General features: G+C 40.2%; 1 pseudogene; it reads left to right on the top strand.

The window, feature by feature from the left end:
* Positions 1 to 392: 392 nt before the first annotated feature.
* Positions 393 to 19,165, top strand: part of LOC149201886 (mitogen-activated protein kinase kinase 9 pseudogene) — a 38,842-nt pseudogene continuing 20,069 nt past the window's right edge.

Below are 19,165 nucleotides of genomic sequence, written 5' to 3' on the forward strand. Positions count from 1 at the left end.
AATTGAACTCCATGGCATCTAGCTTAGCCAAATTCTCTGTAGAAATGAGGGAGATGGCTTGGTGAGCTCTCTTGATATCTTCAGCCTGCATGCTGAGCACCTTGGCCAACATGGTCTTCATTCTCCACATTTCTCCTTGTGTTCGAACGAACTGTGTTGCTCTTGTAGTCGCTGTACCTGGATCAGAAAGCCAGTCCATTTCCTTCTCCAGAGCCTGAGCATCCAAACGTTCTTCCTCCTCTGTAACCGCAGCTTCGAGCTCTTCGATTTTGCATTTTTCTTTCTGAGTGGTCCGGGTTTCATAAGCCTCCCGGGCTTTCTGCAGGTCCCGGTTAGCGGAGACATTCCGACTACCCTCACGTGCCATAATGTAATTGCAGGTCGAGGATACAATGAAAATCCTAGCAGCACTGCGATTGTTAAGAAAAGAGCCAGGAGAAAGCAGTGTTCTGATCACCTGGTTTGACGCCTTAGATATAGCTGAGGGTGGTAAGGTTTGGCTTGAGATCTCCCACTTCGCCATCGGAGATATGTTGTTCTGTTGAAGCCCCGAAAATCGGGTCTACAACAAGGGGGATACCCGCCCGGTCCGGACCTTGGTTGGCAGCTCCTTATCCGTTTGGTATAGCGGGTCCGACTGGGGATATGGGACCAGTTTCCCAATCTATGAGTGTGTGTGTGTAGAATTTGATGTTCCTGATCTAACAGTTCCTAATTGAAATATTTTAATTCTAACTTTAATCTAATGCTATGCTATTGTAATCTAATAAGCAGCAACATCTAAGTCTATACTAACCCGGGATGTAATTCTTCTATTATGCGATCTAAAAAGATTTCAAATAACAACTGGTAATAAAGATCATTCAGCTATTATGAGAAAAGAAATCAATAAGGATGAACCACTTCGCATAAAAAGTTAGACGAAACAGTTGTGAAAAACATATCGCATAATGAGCTATTCATACATTAAGCATAAATAAATAGCTATCACCGTACAAAAGTGCCAAATGATAACTCAGGCATTCATACAATAATACATAAACAACTAAAAACTATATATCACTTTAACACATAAGCATAAATTTAAGAGATAAAAGTACCATTTATGACTAGTCCTACTCATGAGCTTCAAGCGACAATGATTTATCTCTCTTTGCTCTAACATCCACTAAGAGTACAGAAGTGCAACATCAGTAGCAGATATCAAATGCAAACATCAACAAATCATGTTCCATTCATTCATCAAAACCTCCTCGGAGGGTGCAAAAGTGCATGTTCTGAGGACAAGTTTTTGATAAATTTCTGGACCCCTCTTTAAATGCATGAGAAGGGTTTAAATACTACTAACTAAATAACTTATTTACAAAAATTCAGGATGTGGTTTAAATGACCGCCCCTTTTCTAAGCAAAAATAAAGCAAAATTAAAGCGAAAATTGATTCTGGAACTAAACTACTTCTATATTTGGTCTTTGAAATTGCATGTATGCAGCATCTGTTTAAGGAGGGTCGGCTGGCTGACTTCTGCTTTTAGCTAAGCTGAGAAAACAGAATCGACGAGAGCTGGTGCCATTTTTTCGACTGCATTTATGATACACTTAACAGTCATCCACTAGCTATGCGGCTTTACCAAGTATGCCCAGTAATATCTCTTCGTCCCTCATCTTTATCTTGCCAAGCCAAATACTCAGTCACCCATTTATCAATCAGATCATAGTCACTTCGTAAATCTACCACTTGATTAGTGGTCTTATCACTAATTTCACAATAATAACTCCACTGTGATATCTTTTGGCCTAACACTTCTTGCTACTGTAGTAATTGTTCATTCAAGGAAATGGACTCCGTAATAAATTTTGTAAGCTTAGGGTCATCTTTGTGCATCTCTTGTAAATCCTATAACTGCTTTCCTTTCTCATCCAAACTTTTCTAATATCCTATCTGCATTTGCTGGAAGTCCTGCTGCAACCTTTCAAGTTGTTTATGTGCTTCATTATTGGTGTTAGCTTGTTGCAATTGTTGTTGCATTACTTGTATCTAGTCTTCCATTTCTTTTAACAACTGTTGTACCTCAGATGCTTTATCAATAGTCGCAGAGGCGTATGCTCCTGCGATCTGAGATAGTTTGGTGAGATTTTCAGTAGGATTGCTAGTGGGATCTTTCCACAAGACGTCTAATTGTTCTACGTCTTGAGAGAGTGTATTTTCCAATTTCCTTTTCTTTCTCTGTCTTCTTACCACTGCTTTATGCTGTGGGCTATAAAATATATCCAGAGTGGGAATTTCTTCTATGTTGAGTATAAGCTCAGAAGATGGGGCAACATGAATATGCTCCATATCTTAGACGTCGCTGATTGTTGTTGTGACTACTTCTTTTGCTACCTGTGCATTACTCACAGGTGTTTTTATGGTTGGTCCTTCAAGATTGATCAATTCGTTGAAGGTTTCCCATTCTTTATATAATTCGGTTGTGACTGGCAGTGCTTGAATGATGAGAGGAGGAAGATCTCTTTGCGGGGAGGCAATGACCTGCTGATGTAGAAGTTCAATTGACTGGGTAGTATCCTTTACTGACCCTTCACTCTTATCTTGTTCATTTCCGGATCTTTTAGAGTGTTCGGACATTTCTTGTTCAGGCTTGGATTTAGATCCGTTAGTGCTTGAACTCCCACTAAGACTAACACTTGGAGTTGGTTCTGTTGAGGGTAGGTGTAGTTTCTCTAGAGGAATACTGGCTAACCTTCTTTCTCTGTATGTTGTGAACTTTTGGAAATCTTCTGGAGATAATTGCAATTGGGCTTCATGCAAAATTTCTTCAAGTGTGCTTTTCTATTGGAATATATCATCAAATAAATATTTGTGTCCAGAGAACACCTTTATCTTGACTATAGTTGTAAAATTTTGGGCAACCCCATTAGGGTCAAATGGTCTTCGCGGAAATTTGAATAGTTGTAAACATGTCATATTCTGTACTTCCGTGAATGCGTGGCCCACATCAAATAGCGAAAAGGCCCCACAGGCTACAAGAAACTATGGCCATATAGCCTTCTTTTTGTCCTTTAAGTCTTTAGTTAGACCACCTTCCCCACAAGTTTGATATGTAATCTCTCGAGATAAGAGTTTATCAGGGATATACAAAGGTAGGACATGAGGGGGTGCAGTACTTCCAAATGCCCTGACATAAGTAAACAATTCCTCCCCGAACCATCTTGCGACGGGGAGGATGTCTACCTCTGCTTCAGGCGAGCACCTCGGGGGGTATTTATCATACAACATTCTGTACAAGGGCAGCATAATTCCATGACAAATTTGATAGAAGTATGGAGTGAACTAAGAGTCCCACAATTCTTTATGATTGACATGGATGGGTAAGGGGTCTTGAGTGGTCCACTTCCAACCCATAACAGGAAATTTAGAAACATAACATACTGAATCCATAATATATGCAGATAGGTAAAAAGGAGGATAAATTCTCTGAGTTGCGGCTCTTTTGGACCGGTAACTGACAATGGCCGTGACTAGGTTATCAGATAAAATTTTGGCCCAATCTACAATAGTGGCATTTGTGGCAGCATCCAATAATGGTAGCCATTCGGATGAAAATTTGTTGATATCTGGCATTCCAAATATTCTACAGAGCATGGCAGCAGCAAAGCAATATGGGGAGGTAAGGGAACCAGTACTGTACATACCGTGTTTATCTTTCTTTAGCGGTTCGTCTCTCCTGGACCAGTCTTTAGTGGTTTCTGCCAGGTCCTGATTTTCCTTTATGAATTTCTCCATGAATTGCTTGTTATAAGTTGCCTGTGGCTCGGGTAGATGATACATGAGCTTTAAATCCTGCACAGCGAATGAACCGATAAGTCCTTGACCATGAACTTTGAATTGTCTATTTCTGATTTCTGCACTATCCAGTATCCACTTGACCATGTCTGTGTATGGGAGGATTTTTGGCCTTGCTGCTATCCGATGTAAGAATGAGCAAGCTAGCTCTGTTAGGGATGCTTCAGAAGGACTCTGTGAGCCTGCAACAGCAGTAACTTCCATTATTCTGGGATTCTCCTCTTCGAGCAGATTATACATGCCTTCCCACGTAGCTATTCCCGCGTCTCTGTTACAAGCCATGTCTGTATACAAAGGTGCCATTTCCTTTTCTTCAGAGCTCGAGGCTTTGTTTTTCTTTCCCATTTCAACCTGCGTATTGCTTTGTATGGTCCTCTGTTCTTCGTTCCTGCAATTCACAAGTGAGGTAGAAATGAATGACAAGGAAGGGTGATGGGAGAGGTTTTAAATGCCGCAGACATACCAAATACACCACCTTACGTGAAATGATTCTTCGAAAAGCACGCACTCATATTCTATTAATAATTGACAACTAACTCCTTTATTAGCATTTACAGCGCATAACCATGTGTCAGTTTATGGAAAATACTTTTCTTGAATTACGTGCCCGAAAGATCTGCGATGGAGCGATTTTGCGATTTGCTTCGCAACATCGCAGATCGCAACATCGCAACATCGATACATCGCAAAATCGCAGAATCGCAAAAACACAACATCGCAGCGTTGATCTGGCCTGACGTCGCAACATTGCTTTATCGTGAAATCGCGATATCGCAATATCGCAGATCGCAGGAGTTTTATGTATGACAAATTTCTTTAACCTGTTTCTTGCGAGATGCGATCTTGCGATTGACGTCATCGCATATCGGCAGTCTTTGAAGTGTTTCATGTAAGTTTCGCTGAATGCGACGTGATGTTTGTTCATTGTCGCGATCTCACAAATGTTGGGGTTGTGCTTGTAAGGTGGCATCCCACTATCTTTTTACAATGCAATTTTAAAGATTTTTACCTTATCATAAACTTAGATCTTAAGAATTTCCAAGGAGCCTCCTAAGCTTATGATGGTAACTTTATTTGCGGAAAGGGAATTTAAGCACTACTTTGTTTTTCCTGGATTTTATAACTAAGGGTCCCCACACATTTAGTATTTCGAATGACACTAAATGAGAGGGGGGTTGTTGCTGGCCACAACAATTGGCGATTCACTTGGAAGAACCAGTTATCTCTGTTTTTCTATTGAATTTTCTAAACTTCCAAAATAGAAAAATTTTCAGAAAGTTAAACTTCATTATGAAAAGATAAAGTACATTATGTTCTAACCTGTCAATGACACTTTGTTTCAACTATTTTCAACTTTGATTATTTGCTTCCTCAGGCTAGTCCTTGTATTTACATCAGTCATTACTTGGTCTTGTAAAGATAAAACAAAGTCTTCTCTGTAAACCAGTTTTAAATATGCTCATTTGTCGTAGGTAGAGCCTCTGTTGCCAGTAGGCGTTTATAGCCTCGACAGGGTTACCTATTACCCAGCAATGATCCTATATCCTACTTAAAGCAACCTACAACTCTCAAAGAAGAATCCACATCCACACTTATTGCTTTGATTTTCTTTTTATTCTTAAAGAACAATGTCTTGGTTTGGTGGCCAATTTATGACACAGTCATTCACTTGATTTATAACTTTTTTGAACAAGCTGGCTCGTGATGAGACCCCTTGTCTTTTGATTGCAACAATCTTGAGTCATTGCCCTGTTATGGTGTACAGTATTTGGCAAAGTCAGTAAGTTATAATATCTGTGATTATGATAAGCCGGCTCGTGATGAGACCTCTTATTCTTCAAGATGAAGTGTATCCTTGGGTTGTTCCTTTGAAAGTTGTGATCTCCTTAGCAGGGAGGAAGTCATTGTTTCCTTAAGATAGCTCTGGATGACAATAGTAGATTTTTTGGAAACAACTGTTCTACAGAGAATCTTTATTTTGTAATTGATACCTTTCATTGTACTGACATAAGACAATTTCTTTACAAAAGGTTATTTTCATCAAACTTTATGAAGTTGAAACTAGTATCATATCTAGGCTAGAGTCTTTAACTGTATCTATCAATAATAAAAATCAATTTTCCAAAAGATTTTCTATTTATACAAGTGAAAAATCAAAATCTGAAAGAGAATTGGTGTCTTGTTCGTAAATGCCTAATGTAACCACTCACAACTGGTTTTTATTATGAAAGATATATTTAAAGAAGATGAGAGGTAACTATTCCCTTGGATATTTATATGAAATGAAGAGGGCTAATTACTTCCTTTATTTTTACCTGCAGACTGTTAAAAATAAACTATCAACATAACAAACTAACTAAATTAATTCTACTCCTATTTTAACTATATACATGAAATTGACTAGGTATAGTCATATTTCCAGTGTAACCATTCTCTCATTTTTATTCCTACACATATATACATTTCAAATATTAGTACTAGAAATAAAGTTTTTGCTGAACTAAGAACATTAAATATGGAATTAGAATGCACAACTATTGTTAGAATTTTACTTGAAATCTCCTTCTTATGAAATTTTCTCTCCAATTGAATACCTATTGGATCATAGAAATCTGGATGGAATTCTATTACGGATTGATAAACGTTCAAGGAAAGAGATGACAGGCTAGATTGAAGATATGGATTTTTGGATTTAACAGCCTGTATCATATTATTAATGTTATGTGTGAAAGTTAAGCTTTTGACAATTTCCGGTGAAAGAAAAGTTTCCACATATATTTCTTTGAATGGATCAATGAAGAATGGATGGAAATCTTTCAAAGGAAAATTATCAATTAAATTGGATTGCTGGCAAGTTTCTAAAAATACATCCTTTTGTTGATATTGTCTTGGATAAGATAGAAGCTTTTGATAAAACATTGACATTGATTGAAATTGGAATTGAAACAGCTCTACATTCTTTCGAAAAACTTCAACTTTCCAACAGGGCAACACATCACTCGAATGTCTGATAGTAAGGTGCTCAGTATGCCAGCGTAATATATCAAAAGTCTGAAAATTAAAATCTAAAGCTAAATCTGATTTTATACAAAATGGGTGCAAATGGAATAGAATGCAATGACTATCTGTACAACTAGTGTTATAGCACAATTGGGATCGTTTTGAAATATTCTCTCTTTCACAAGGATTGGCCAGAATTATGAAATTCGAATAATTTCGAACTCCATCTTGTGAATTAGAAAGCGAATTATGATTATGAATAGGCGTAAAAGCTTGATCATGATATGAATCATAGACTGGAATACTTTCTTGGATAGTGAAGTCATGCAGATGATTTGCTGCTTTAGAATGAGGATGGGTTGAAATGATTTCTGAATTAAAATGCCTCTCATTCTCATTTGTCTTTTGAAGTTTCTGATGATTCTCTCGAGATAAATCAACATCTTCAATATCAAAGTAATTATCGTAAATGACTTCACAAGATTCTCTAGATTTCCCTTCAGTTTCATTCAGTATATTCAAACAAGGAGGGACAAGCCTTTCATGTTCGTTAATGGCAAAAGAATGTTCTATAACTGCTTCCCTATCTTGAAAACTTAATGGTGATTCATTTAGATCAGCCTCTGTATCTTCTGAAATGTCATTGATAGTGTTAGGGGAAAAATTACCATCATTAAAAATATCAGGATAAAGAGAAAAATGTGACTCTGAAATAATGCATTTAAAAATATCTCTTTTTGAGAATTCTTGCGCATTATGTTCATCTTAGATTTCAGGTTTAAGATCATACCTCTGTGTGCTCATGTTTTTTGGAAGAAAATTACTTTGCTGTTCTAACCTTGGCATTTGCATTTGTTGGGTTGCGATCATATTTTCTGAATTTGCCTCAAAGTTGCTTCCCGAACCCAAGACGACCTTTGTTCCAAAATTGCCACTTTTGTCTTCTTATATTGGATCAGAAATATCCTCTAAGCTTTGAGAAACTTCTTCATTACAATTTATTTGCACATCCAAATTGAATTTCTCATTTATGTTAGAATGAAATTGAACAAAGCTTGGACTAATTTCCAATGGATCGGGAATAGGAGGCAGAGAATAATTATGATCAACACAATCTAGTGATTCTTCACTTATGGGTTCACTTTCGACATCAAATTTCAAACAATTGAGGTGAAATCGAATATTAAAATCTCTAACAAACTCATCTTCTTTTCGTAGATACTCAATTTCATCATATACCTGATCATAATCATAGCAGTCAAATTTACAAACGAAAACCGTGACAAATTGATCCCAGCTGTGAATTGAGGCAACCGGAAGGGTTCTACACCAGTCTCTAGCTTCTTCTACAAATGTGAGAGTAAAATTTCTGCATAAAATGCCTTCATCAATTCCTTGAAAATTAGAATTCGAAACATTTTGAACAAATTGAAGGGCATGATTAAAAGTAGAAGAATTTCTCTTACCATTGAATTTTACCTGAGACAAAAGTCTTACCACTTCGGGTGGAGTGTTGGAAGATGCACGTACATGGATGCAACTCCAAATTGGAAGTTTAAGAGAGGCCATCGTAATTCAAATGTTAAAATTGAAAACAAACCCCAACAGACAACATGTTTCAGGCCCTCCTTCTAGCGCCAAATATGTTGAAGCCCCGAAAATCGGGTCTACAACAAGGGGGATACCCACCCGGTCTGGACCTTGGTTGGCATCTCCTTATCCGTTTGGTATAGCGGGTCCGACTGGGGATATGGGACTAGTTTTCCAATCTATGAGTGTGTGTGTGTAGAATTTGATGTTCCTGATCTAACAGTTCCTAATTAAAATATTCTAATTCTAACTTTAATCTAATGTTATGCCATTGTAATCTAATAAGCAGCAACATCTAAGTCTATACTAACCCGGGATGTAATTCTTCTATTATGCGATCTAAAAAGATTTCAAATAACAACTGGTAATAAAGATCATTCAGCTATTATGAGAAAAGAAATCAATAAGGATGAACCACTTCACATAAAAAGTTAGACGAAACAGTTGTGAAAAACATATCGCATAATGAGCTATTCATACATTAAGCATAAATAAATAGCTATCACCGTACAAAAGTGCCAAATGATAACTTAGGCATTCATGGGCATTCATGCAATCATACATAAACAACTAAAAACTGTATATCACTTTAACACAAGAAAAATGGTTAAGAGATAAAAGTACCATTTATGACTAGTCCTACTCATGAGCTTCAAGCGACAATGATTTATCTCTCTTTGCTCTAACATCCACTAAGAGTACAGAAATGCAACATCAGTAGCAGATATCAAATGCAAACATCAACAAATCCTGTTCCATTCATTCATCAAAACCTCCTCGGAGGGTGCAAAAGTGCATGTTCTGAGGACAAGTTTTTGATATATTTCTGGACCCCTCTCTAAATGCATGAGAAGGGTTTAAATACTACTAACTAAATAACTTATTTACAAAAATCCAGGATGTGATTTAAATGACCGCTCATTTTCTAAGCAAAATTAAAGTGAAAATTGAATCCGGAATTAAACTACTTCTGTATTTGGTCGTTGAAATTGCATGTATGCAGCATCTGTTTAAGGAGGGTCGGTTGGCTGACTTCTGCTTTTAGCTGAGTTGAGAAAACAGAATCGACAAGAGCTGGTGCCATTGTTTCGGCCGCATTTATGATACACTTCACAGTCATCGACTGGCTATGCAGCTTTACCAAGTATGCCCAGTAATATTCCCAGTTTAACTTGCTCAACCCTTGAATTGCTTTTGCCTTTTCTTGCGCTCTCTGTTTCCATTCTGCCTCTAGTTGTTGTGCATTCGGTAAATATCCTGGAGTGGTCTCTGCGATCAAATTTACCTTGTGCAAATTTTCATTTACACAATCAATAAGACTGCTTGCTGCCATGGCTGCTCCTTCTGTCGCTTGTTCTGCCTCCCTGATTTTCTCGTCCCATTTGTTAAAGAGCATTTCTTTATGGTTTTCATTTATCCTTGGTGCACCTGCTCTTCTTCCCTCGTCTTTATCTTGCCAAGCCAAATACTCAGTCACCCGTTTATCAATCAGATCATAGTCACTTCATAAATCTACCACTTGATTAGTGGTCTTATCACTAATTTCACAATAATAACTCCACTGTGATATCTTTTGGCCTAACACTTCTTGCTGCTGTAGTAATTGTTCATTCAAGGAAATGGACTCCATAATAAATTCTGTAAGCTTAGGGTCATCTTTGTGCATCTCTTGTAAATCCTATAACTGCTTTCCTTTCTCATCCAAACTTTTCTGATATCCTATCTGCATTTGCTGGAAGTCCTGCTGCAACCTTTCAAGTTGTTTCTGTGCATCATTATTGATGTTAGCTTGTTGTAGTACTTGTATATGGTCTTCCCTTTCTTTTAACAAATTTTGTACCTCATATGCTTTATCAATAGTCGCAGAGGCATATGCTCCTGCGATCTGAGATAGTTTGGTGAGATTTTCAGTAGGATTGCTAGTGGGATCTTTCCACAAGACGTCTAATTCTTTTGCTTCTTGAGAGAGTGTATTTTCCAATTTCCTTTTCTTTCTCTGTCTTCTTACCACTACTTTATGCTGTGGGCTATAAGATATATCCAGAGGGGGAATTTCTTCTATGTTGAGTATAAGCTCAGAAGATGGGGCAACAGGAATATGCTCCATATCTGAGACGTCGTTGACTATTGTTGTGACTACTTCTTTTGCTACCTGTGCATTGCTCACAGGTGTTTTATGGCTGGTCCTTCGAGATTGATCAGTTCGTTGAAGGTTTCCCATTCTTTATCTAATTCGGTTGTCACTGGCGGTTCTTGAATGATGAGAGGAGGAGGATCTCTTTGCGGGGAGGCAATGACCTGCTGATGTAGAAGTTCCATTGACTGGGCAGTATCCTTTATTGACCCTTCGCTCTTATATTGTTCATTTCCGGATCTTTTAGATTGTTCGGACATTTCTTGTTCAGGCTTGGATTTAGATCCGTTAGTGCTTGAACTCCCACTAAGACTAACACTTGGAGTTGGTTCTGTTGAGGGTAGGCGTAGTTTCTCTAGAGGAATACTGGCTAACCTTCTTTCTCTGTATGTTGTGAACTTTTGGAAATCTTCTGGAGATAATTGCAATTGGGCTTCGTGCAAAATTTCTTCAAGTGTGCTTTTCTATTGGAATATATCATCAAATAAATATTTTTCTCCAGAGAACACCTTTATCTTGACTGTAGTTGTAAAATTCTGGGCAACCCCATTAGGGTCAAATGGTCTTCGCGGAAATTTGAATAGTTGTAAACATGTCATATTCTGTACTTCCGTGAATGCGTGGCCCACATCAAATAGCGAAAAGGCCCCACAGGCTACAGGAAACTATGGCCATATAGCCTTCTTTTTGTCCTTTAAGTCTTTAGTTAGACCACCTTCCCCACAAGTTTGATATGCAATCTCTCGAGCTAAGAGTTTATCAGGGATATACAAAGGTAGGACATGAGGGGGTGCAGTACTTCCAATTACCCTGAAATAAGTAAGCAATTCCTCCCCAAACCATCTTGCGACGGGGAGGATGTATACCTCTGCTTCAGGCGAGCACCTCGGGGGTTCTTTATCATACAACATTCTGTACAAGGGCAACATAATTCCATGACAAATTTGATAGAAGTATGGAGTGAACTGAGAGTCCCACAATTCTTTATGATAGACATGGATGGGTAAGGGGTCTTGAGTGGTCCACTTCCAACCCATAACAGGAAATTTAGAAACATAACATACTGAATCCATAATATATGCAGATAGGTAAAAAGGAGGATAAATTCTTTGAGCCGCAGCTCTTTTGGACCGATAACTGACAATGGCCGTGACTAGGTTATCAGATAAAATTTTGGCCCAATCTACAATAGTGGCATTTGTGGCAGCATCCAATAATGGTAGCCATTCGGATGAAAATTTGTTGATATCTGGCATTCCAAATATTCTACAGAGCATGGCAGCAGCAAAGCAATATGGGGAGGTAAGGGAACCAGTACTGTACATACCGTGTTTATCTTTCTTCAGCAGTTCGTCTCTCCTGGACCAGTCTTTGGTGGTTTCTGCCAGGTCCTGATTTTCCTTTACGAATTTCTCCATGAATTGCTTGTTATAAGTTGCCTGTGGCTCGGGCAGATGATACATGAGCTTTAAATCCTGTGCAGCGAATGAACCGATAAGTCCTTGACCATGAACTTTGAACTGTCTATTTCTGATTTCTGCACTATCCAGTATCCACTTGACCATGTCTGTGTATGGGAGGATTTTTGGCCTTGCTGCTATCCAATGTAAGAATGAGCAAGCTAGCTCTGTTAGGGATGCTTCAGAAGGACTCTATGAGCCTGCAACAGCAGTAACTTCCATTATTCTGGGATTCTCCTCTTTGAGCAGATTATACATGCCTTCCCACGTAGCTATTCCTGCATCTCTGTTACAAGCCGTGTCTGTATACAAAGGTGCCATTTCCTTTTCTTCGGAGCTCGGGGCTTTGTTTTTCTTTCCCATTTCAAACTACATATTGCTTTGTATGGTCCTCTGTTCTCCGTTCCTGCAATTCACAAGTGAGGTAGAAATGAATGACAAGGAAGGGTGATGGGAGAGGTTTTAAATGCCGCAGACATGCCAAATACACCACCTTACGTGAAATGATTCTTCGAAAATCACGCACTCATATTCTATTAATAACTGACAACTAACTCCTTTATTAGCATTTACAACGCATAACCATGTGTCAGTTTATGGAAAATACTTTTCTTGAATTACGTGCCCGAAAGATCTGCGATGGAGAGATTTTGCGATTTACTTCGCAACATCGCAACATCGATACATCGTAACATCGCAAAATCGCAGAATCGCAAAAACATAACATCGCAGCGTTGATCTTGCCTGACATCGCAACATTTCTTTATCGTGAAATCGCGATATCGCAATATCGCAGATCACAGTAGTTTTATGTATGACAAATTTCTTTAACCTGATTCTTGTGAGATGTGATCTTGCGATCAGCGTCATCACATATCAGCAGTCATTGAAGTATTTCATGTAAGTTTCGATGAATGCGATGCGATGTTTGTTCATTGTCACGATCTCGCAAATGTTGGGGTTGTGCTTGTAAGGTGGCATCCCACCATCTTTTTACAATGCAATTTTTAAATATTTTTACCTTATCATAAACTTAGATCTTAAGAATTTCCAAGGAGCCTTCTAAGCTTATGATGGTAACTTTTTTGCAGAAAGGGAATTTAAGCACAACTTTGTTTTTCCTGGATTTTATAACTAAGGGTCCCCACACATTTAGTATTTCGAATGACACTAAATCGGGGGGGGGTTGTTGCTGGCCACAACATGTTCCTACCATAATAACTACCATTTCAGTTTCCCATCTCCTACTCATGATGCCGATTCAGAGCCTTAACTCTGCCAAGCTTGAGGTTATTGGTTGAGAGCCATGTGTCCTCCCCTGCGTCTTGCTGACGGCCCCGATCATATTTTTTATTGATTGTCCTCCCTGTTCGATGAACTGTGTCCTTGTGGATGATTTCCCACCCTTCCCCAGGTACTCCATGGGCCTCTCGCCTGTTGTACCTTCGTTTGGTGTGAAGTGAGTTGTTAATTCTCATAAGTAACTAATGAGTTGTAACCCGCAGCCCTTCTTCCACTCTTGATGTTTTGGTAATATCTTTCCTTGAGATGAGAGTGCACTGATCCTGAACCTCGTTTCCAGTGACGTCTTGCCAACAGGTGTCAGTGATCTCCATTGGATGATCGACCGCGTGGTTGGCAAGGCAATCCACTAAGCCATTTGCTTTCCACCTGACTACTTGTGGAACAATGTTGTTGAGGGAGGATAGATGTTTCGCGATGAGCGCTGTTACCATGGCCAATCTCTAGTGCTTTGTGACTTTCTCCGGCCGAGTTCCATTTTGCAACCTCTTCACCATAGTGATGGCCAGGAGGGAATCACCTTCCACTATAACAAAACCTTTACCCAACTAGATGAGGATTTGCAGCCCCTGTTCCAGGGCTGCGAATTCCGCTTCATTGTTGGTAGCCTCCCCAAGCGTTCTGCAGTAAATGTGGAGGATTTCACCTTTGTCATTTCGGAGGACGCCTCCAAGCCCTACAGGGCCAGGGTTGCCCCTGGAGGCCCCGTCGAAATTTAATTTGCAGAATCCTGAGGTGGGGGGTAGCCAGGCCGAAGGAGCGGGAGTAGGTCGAAGGTGGTTATCTTGAGCCTTGTGACTTGTCAAACCATTCATGCCAAACAACAGCAGGATGTGAGAGTCATTGGGAGTAAGTGTCTTGTCCTCTTCCACTTCGCAGGTGGTAAGGGCAATTTCTTTTAAACTATTCATAATGATTGTTTTGATGGTTTCAAGCTGCTTGAATTCTTTTTGTAAGATTCTTCTATTTCGCTCTTTCCAAGTATTCCAGACTATAAAATCGGGGCAGAGCCTCCAAAGGGTGTTAACCGTATTGCAGCTGGAGTAATTTGTGCGCCAATTTGCAATGGAGTCTTGAATAGAGTCTCTGTGTCTATCTGTTTGTTTGAAAATTCCTTTCATCCATTCCCACAGATTATTGGTCCAGTTACAGTCATTAAGGAGATGGTTCATCGTTTCCTCATCCTTTTCACAGAGGGGGCATCTGGAAGGCCCAATAAAACCTCTTTTTACTAAATTCTCCCAGGTAAGGATTTTGCAATGCATGATAAGCCAAAGAAAAGATTTTATCTTTGGCCAGAGAGCACTGTTCCAGACATTTGGGTACCAAGCTACTTTGTCTTCGAGGTTCTAGTGCTCAAGATAAATTCTGGCTTCCTTGAGGTTGAAAGTTCCTCTGTCAAGTTTTCCCCACCTGAGTTGGTCCTCCTCCTGAGTGGACCAGATCATTCTCTTATTCAGATCAGAGTTTAGGTTGCTGAGGAGGACTATCATGTCTTCCTCCAGGGGGAGAGGCTCTAGGTTCCATTTCCTCCAGTGCTGGTTCTCGTTGATATCAGACCAATATTGATGGACTCGTATCTTGCCCGTTGCCTGAAACCATCTCTGAAGGGCATGATAGTTGGGGTTTTCTAGTTTAGGTAGTTGTTGCCATGCATCCTCCCAGAATAAAGCCTTGTTGCCATTTCGAATTTCCCAGAAGCAGTGGTTCTGAATGAGGTGGTTGTTAGCTCTAGCCAGATTCCAAATAGGGGAACCTTCAAGGGCATCTGTCATTTTGATTAGGTCCTCCAATCTCCACGTTTCGGCATATTTGGCTTTCCATAATTTTGCCCAAGGTGTATGGGGTTCCTTGAGCCATCACCACCAAAGCTTGGCTCCATAAGCTTTGTTAATAGTGTCCGGGTCTTGTAGCCCTAAGCCCCCCAGAACTTTGGGCTTGCATAATTTAGTCCAGGCTACAAGTGCCCACTTATGCTTATCTGCTTTGCCCGACCAAAGAAAGGCTCTTTGAATATTCCTAATTTTATGTATAACCATTTTTGGAGCTGGGAGGATAGAGAGCATGTAGAGAGGAATGGCTTGCAGAACTACCTTAGTCATTACAAGTCTTCCTGTAAAATTTAAAACTCTATTGGTCCAGTAATTCCCCCTATCCTCTAGCTTGGAGAGTGAATGCTCCCAGTGGAGTTTTTGCCAAGGCTTGCCAGTGAGAGGAATGCCAAGATATTTAGAAGGAAGGTTGCGCCTCTTGAAACCAAGGATATTAGTGAGGTGCTTTTGGACTGCCAAGTGTGTATGGAAGAAAAAAACAAAATATTTATCCAAGTTAAGATCCATACCAAAAGCTTGGTTGAACAGGTTCAAAATGGCTTTGAAACCTTGGGCCTCCTTAACTGTAGGGGCGCCATGCAGCATAGTATCATCCACGAATTGCTGATGGGTAGTTGTAGGAGCGTGAATCAGGGGCTGAAGACCTTTGATGATATTCCTGTCCTTAGCCAATTTGATGATGCGACTAAGTCCTTCCATTAAGATAAAAAAAAGGAAGGGGGAGATGGGATCTCCTTGAAAAATGCCTCTGGAAGGGAAGAAAGGGTCTGAAGGGGCTCCATTGACTAAAATAGAGAAGCTGGGAGATTTTACCATGGCTAAAATCCAACTGATCCAACGCTGGGCAAACCCAAAAGCTTTCAAAATTGCCTCAAGATAAGTCCAACTAACCTTATCATATGCTTTTGAGAGGTCCAGTTGAATGATCATTCCAGCCTTTTTCTGAGACTGAAGGGTGTGGATCATTTCCTGTGCTAATAAAACATTGTCCATGATTTGCCTCCCTTCCACATATCCCGACTCCTCTTCTAAGATGATCAAAGGGAGAATAGGTTTTAACCTATTGTCCATGACTTTGGAGATGATCTTGTACAACACATTACAGAGGGCTATAGGTTGAAATTTAGAAGGTGAACAAACAACCTCTTCTTTGGGGATGAGGGAAATAAAAGTGGAGTTTATGGATTTGAGAATGGAGGAGGATCTTCTAGAGTCTTCGACCACCACCCAAATGTCTTGCTTCATTATGTCCCAACAAGCTTTGAAGAAATCAATGGTGAATCCATCTGGTCCCGAGGCTTTTCCATTGGCCATATCTTTGACTGCCTCTTCTACCTCCAAGAGGGTGACCGGGCGGTCTAGAGATTTGTTCTGTTCCTCTGTGATTAGCTTGGGAATAGAGGTAATGACTATATTGATTGCCTCTTGTCTGTTGATGTCCGGTTTTGTGGCAATAAGACTGAAGTGGTTCCTGAGGATAGAGGCAATCTCTTCCCTATTCATCCTTAAGCTTGGTTATTTTATTAGTGCCTCTGTAATCCATGGCTGAACGATGGAAAAATTTGGTATTTTTCTCCCCTTCGTTCAGCCATTGAATACGGGATTTTTGTCTCCATAAAGTCTCTTCCTGATTGCATCTATCATTCCATTTTTGCAGGAGTTCACACTCCGTGTTAATGGAGATTTGAGATATGTCCCCCTTGATCCAGTTGTTGTGTATTAAAGTCATCTGATACTTCAGGGCTTGCTTCTCCTCAAAGATGTTGCCAAAAACCTCTTCGTTCCAAATACGCAGCTTAGCTCTAATGTGCCTCAATCTAGCTTGGAGCCAAAACATTTTGGTTCCTCTAATGTCCAGATGCTCGTTCCACCAAAGTTGGATGTTGGTGGTGAAAGTTGGATGACTAAGCCAGAATTTTTCAAAACGAAAGGGTCTATTTTTTGGTGTGCCCAAAATGGTTGCCTGTAAAGAGATGGGCCAATGATCCGATCCTCCAGATGGAATAATCTCAGATTCCATTGTGATTCCTTCAAGGAGAATGGTATCCGAGATTAGAAACTGATCAAGCCTAGATGCGATCAGCCTGTCTCCTCCTCTCTTATTATTCCAAGTGAAAATGCCATTTTTTGGTTGGATGTCCACTAGGTTAGCCATTCTTATGAAAGATATGAAAGCCTCTGCATCTCTGTTTAGGGTTCGAAGTCCTCCCTTCTTTTCCCCCAGAGAGGTAATCATGTTGAAATCTCCTCCATAGATGGCCTTAGCATGAGAGTGCCTTTGTTGCATCTTGGATAGGTTTTCTAGTAGTTGTAGTTTATCCTCCAGCCTTTGAGGGCTGTAGACATTTGTGAATAAGTAGGTGCCAGCTTCTCCCAGGATTTGCATTTCAATGGAAATGTATGATCTGGAGGCTTCAGCGTTAAGGAGGAGTAGGGAGTGGGGGTTTCTAGAAGATGGCTAAGCCCCCTTCTAGACCATTACCCTCTACATCCAAATGCTCCATTCTCTTTCCCAATCTTCTGCCTATTCCTTCCAGCTTTAGCCTAGAGCATTTGGTTTCCTGCAGGAAAACAATGTCCGGATTTTCCTGAGTGACTTTCTTTTTCAATAATCGTTGTTTGGTTTGGCTATTGAGCCCTCTTGCATTCCATGAGAGTATCTTCATAGTTAAACTATAATTATGAGGAGAGAGGGAAAGCCTCCAGGACTTTCATCTTGCCCGAGTTGATGAGCATTTGGCCGAGCTCATGTAGTGCCTCATTGTTTGTTCTTCTGCCCCGTTTCTTTTTGTGTTTTGCATTAGAATAGGTTTGGTGTAGGTTTTGTGCCTTGATTCCCAGTCCTTTTGTTGTGCCCAGACCCCTTTTCTGCCCTCTCAGGGCTGCATCCTGCCTTGATAGAAAGAGGAATTTGACTCTGTCAATCTCTTCCTCTGGAATGTGCTCCACCCCTTTTTGTTTCCACTGCTCAACTATGGTATTAAGGTCCATTCCTTCTTGTTCTAGAGTGTCATTGAGGTCCTGATCCTCTATGCCCACTTCACTTAGTGTCATTTCCTCGTCCCCTTCTGCGTATTTTCTCAATCCTGGTTCTCGGAGAAAATCATCAGTCGAGATTGAAGTTGGAATTTGGTTGTTCTGATCATTCTTTTCCAGGATTTTCTACCCTGCTGTCAGTGTTTGGGTATCCTCCTCTACTCCAGTTTCTTCTCCAAGCACCTCAAAGGCGTTTATGGACCTTTTGTTGATGTTTCCTGTCTTCGTTTGGTTTCTTTTCTTATTGTAGTGTCTGCCTGTTAGTCGGATAAAACCATCCTGATTTTTGCTTGGGGGATACTTGGCCTTCTTTACAGGTTTGTGCATGGGAAATTCCCGGATCAGGTGGCCATGTTCATGGCATTTTCTACATCTGAAAGGTATTTGTTCGTAATCTATGGCTTGAAAGAAGACTTCATCTCTGTATTCCAACCATAGACCCTCATGGAGAGCTCCTGAAACGTCCATTTCAACACAGATTCTAGCACAAGATGTGTACCTTTTTTGGAGGGTCACTTCCAATGCTTGAATGAAGGTGCCCAGTTTATTGCCGATTTGCTCCAGAGCCACCGGTCTCCAGTAGTTGATAGGGAGGGAGAACAAGCAGATCCACATAGGAACATGCTTGAACGTTTCCTGCTCTGGTGCAAAATTTGGTTTCCAGGGCCTCATGTAGAGGCCTGCCGAGGCATAGAAGTAGGGGCCTCCATCAAAAATGCGGTCTCTATCTTCAAGGTTTGCAAATACCACCGTAAAGAAACCTTTGGCCCCCAGGTGGAGTGTGACATCTCCTCTCGGCTTCTAGGTTTGCTTGATCCATTGGCATAAGGCTTTTTCTGTGGGCCAAAAGCCCATGAACTTGCATATCACCGCATGAATAGCCATGTGATCCCTATAGGCTTGCAGTTCGGGGTCAGTGATGATAACCCTCAGGCTTTCTGTAGTTTTTGGTTTACATCTCCCCTGGTCT

This window comes from Pinus tabuliformis, chromosome 2_1 (assembly GCF_031772625.1).
Source record: "Pinus tabuliformis cultivar Carrire ecotype Pingquan chromosome 2_1, CPIR1, whole genome shotgun sequence".
Lineage (NCBI taxonomy): Eukaryota > Viridiplantae > Streptophyta > Pinopsida > Pinales > Pinaceae > Pinus > Pinus tabuliformis.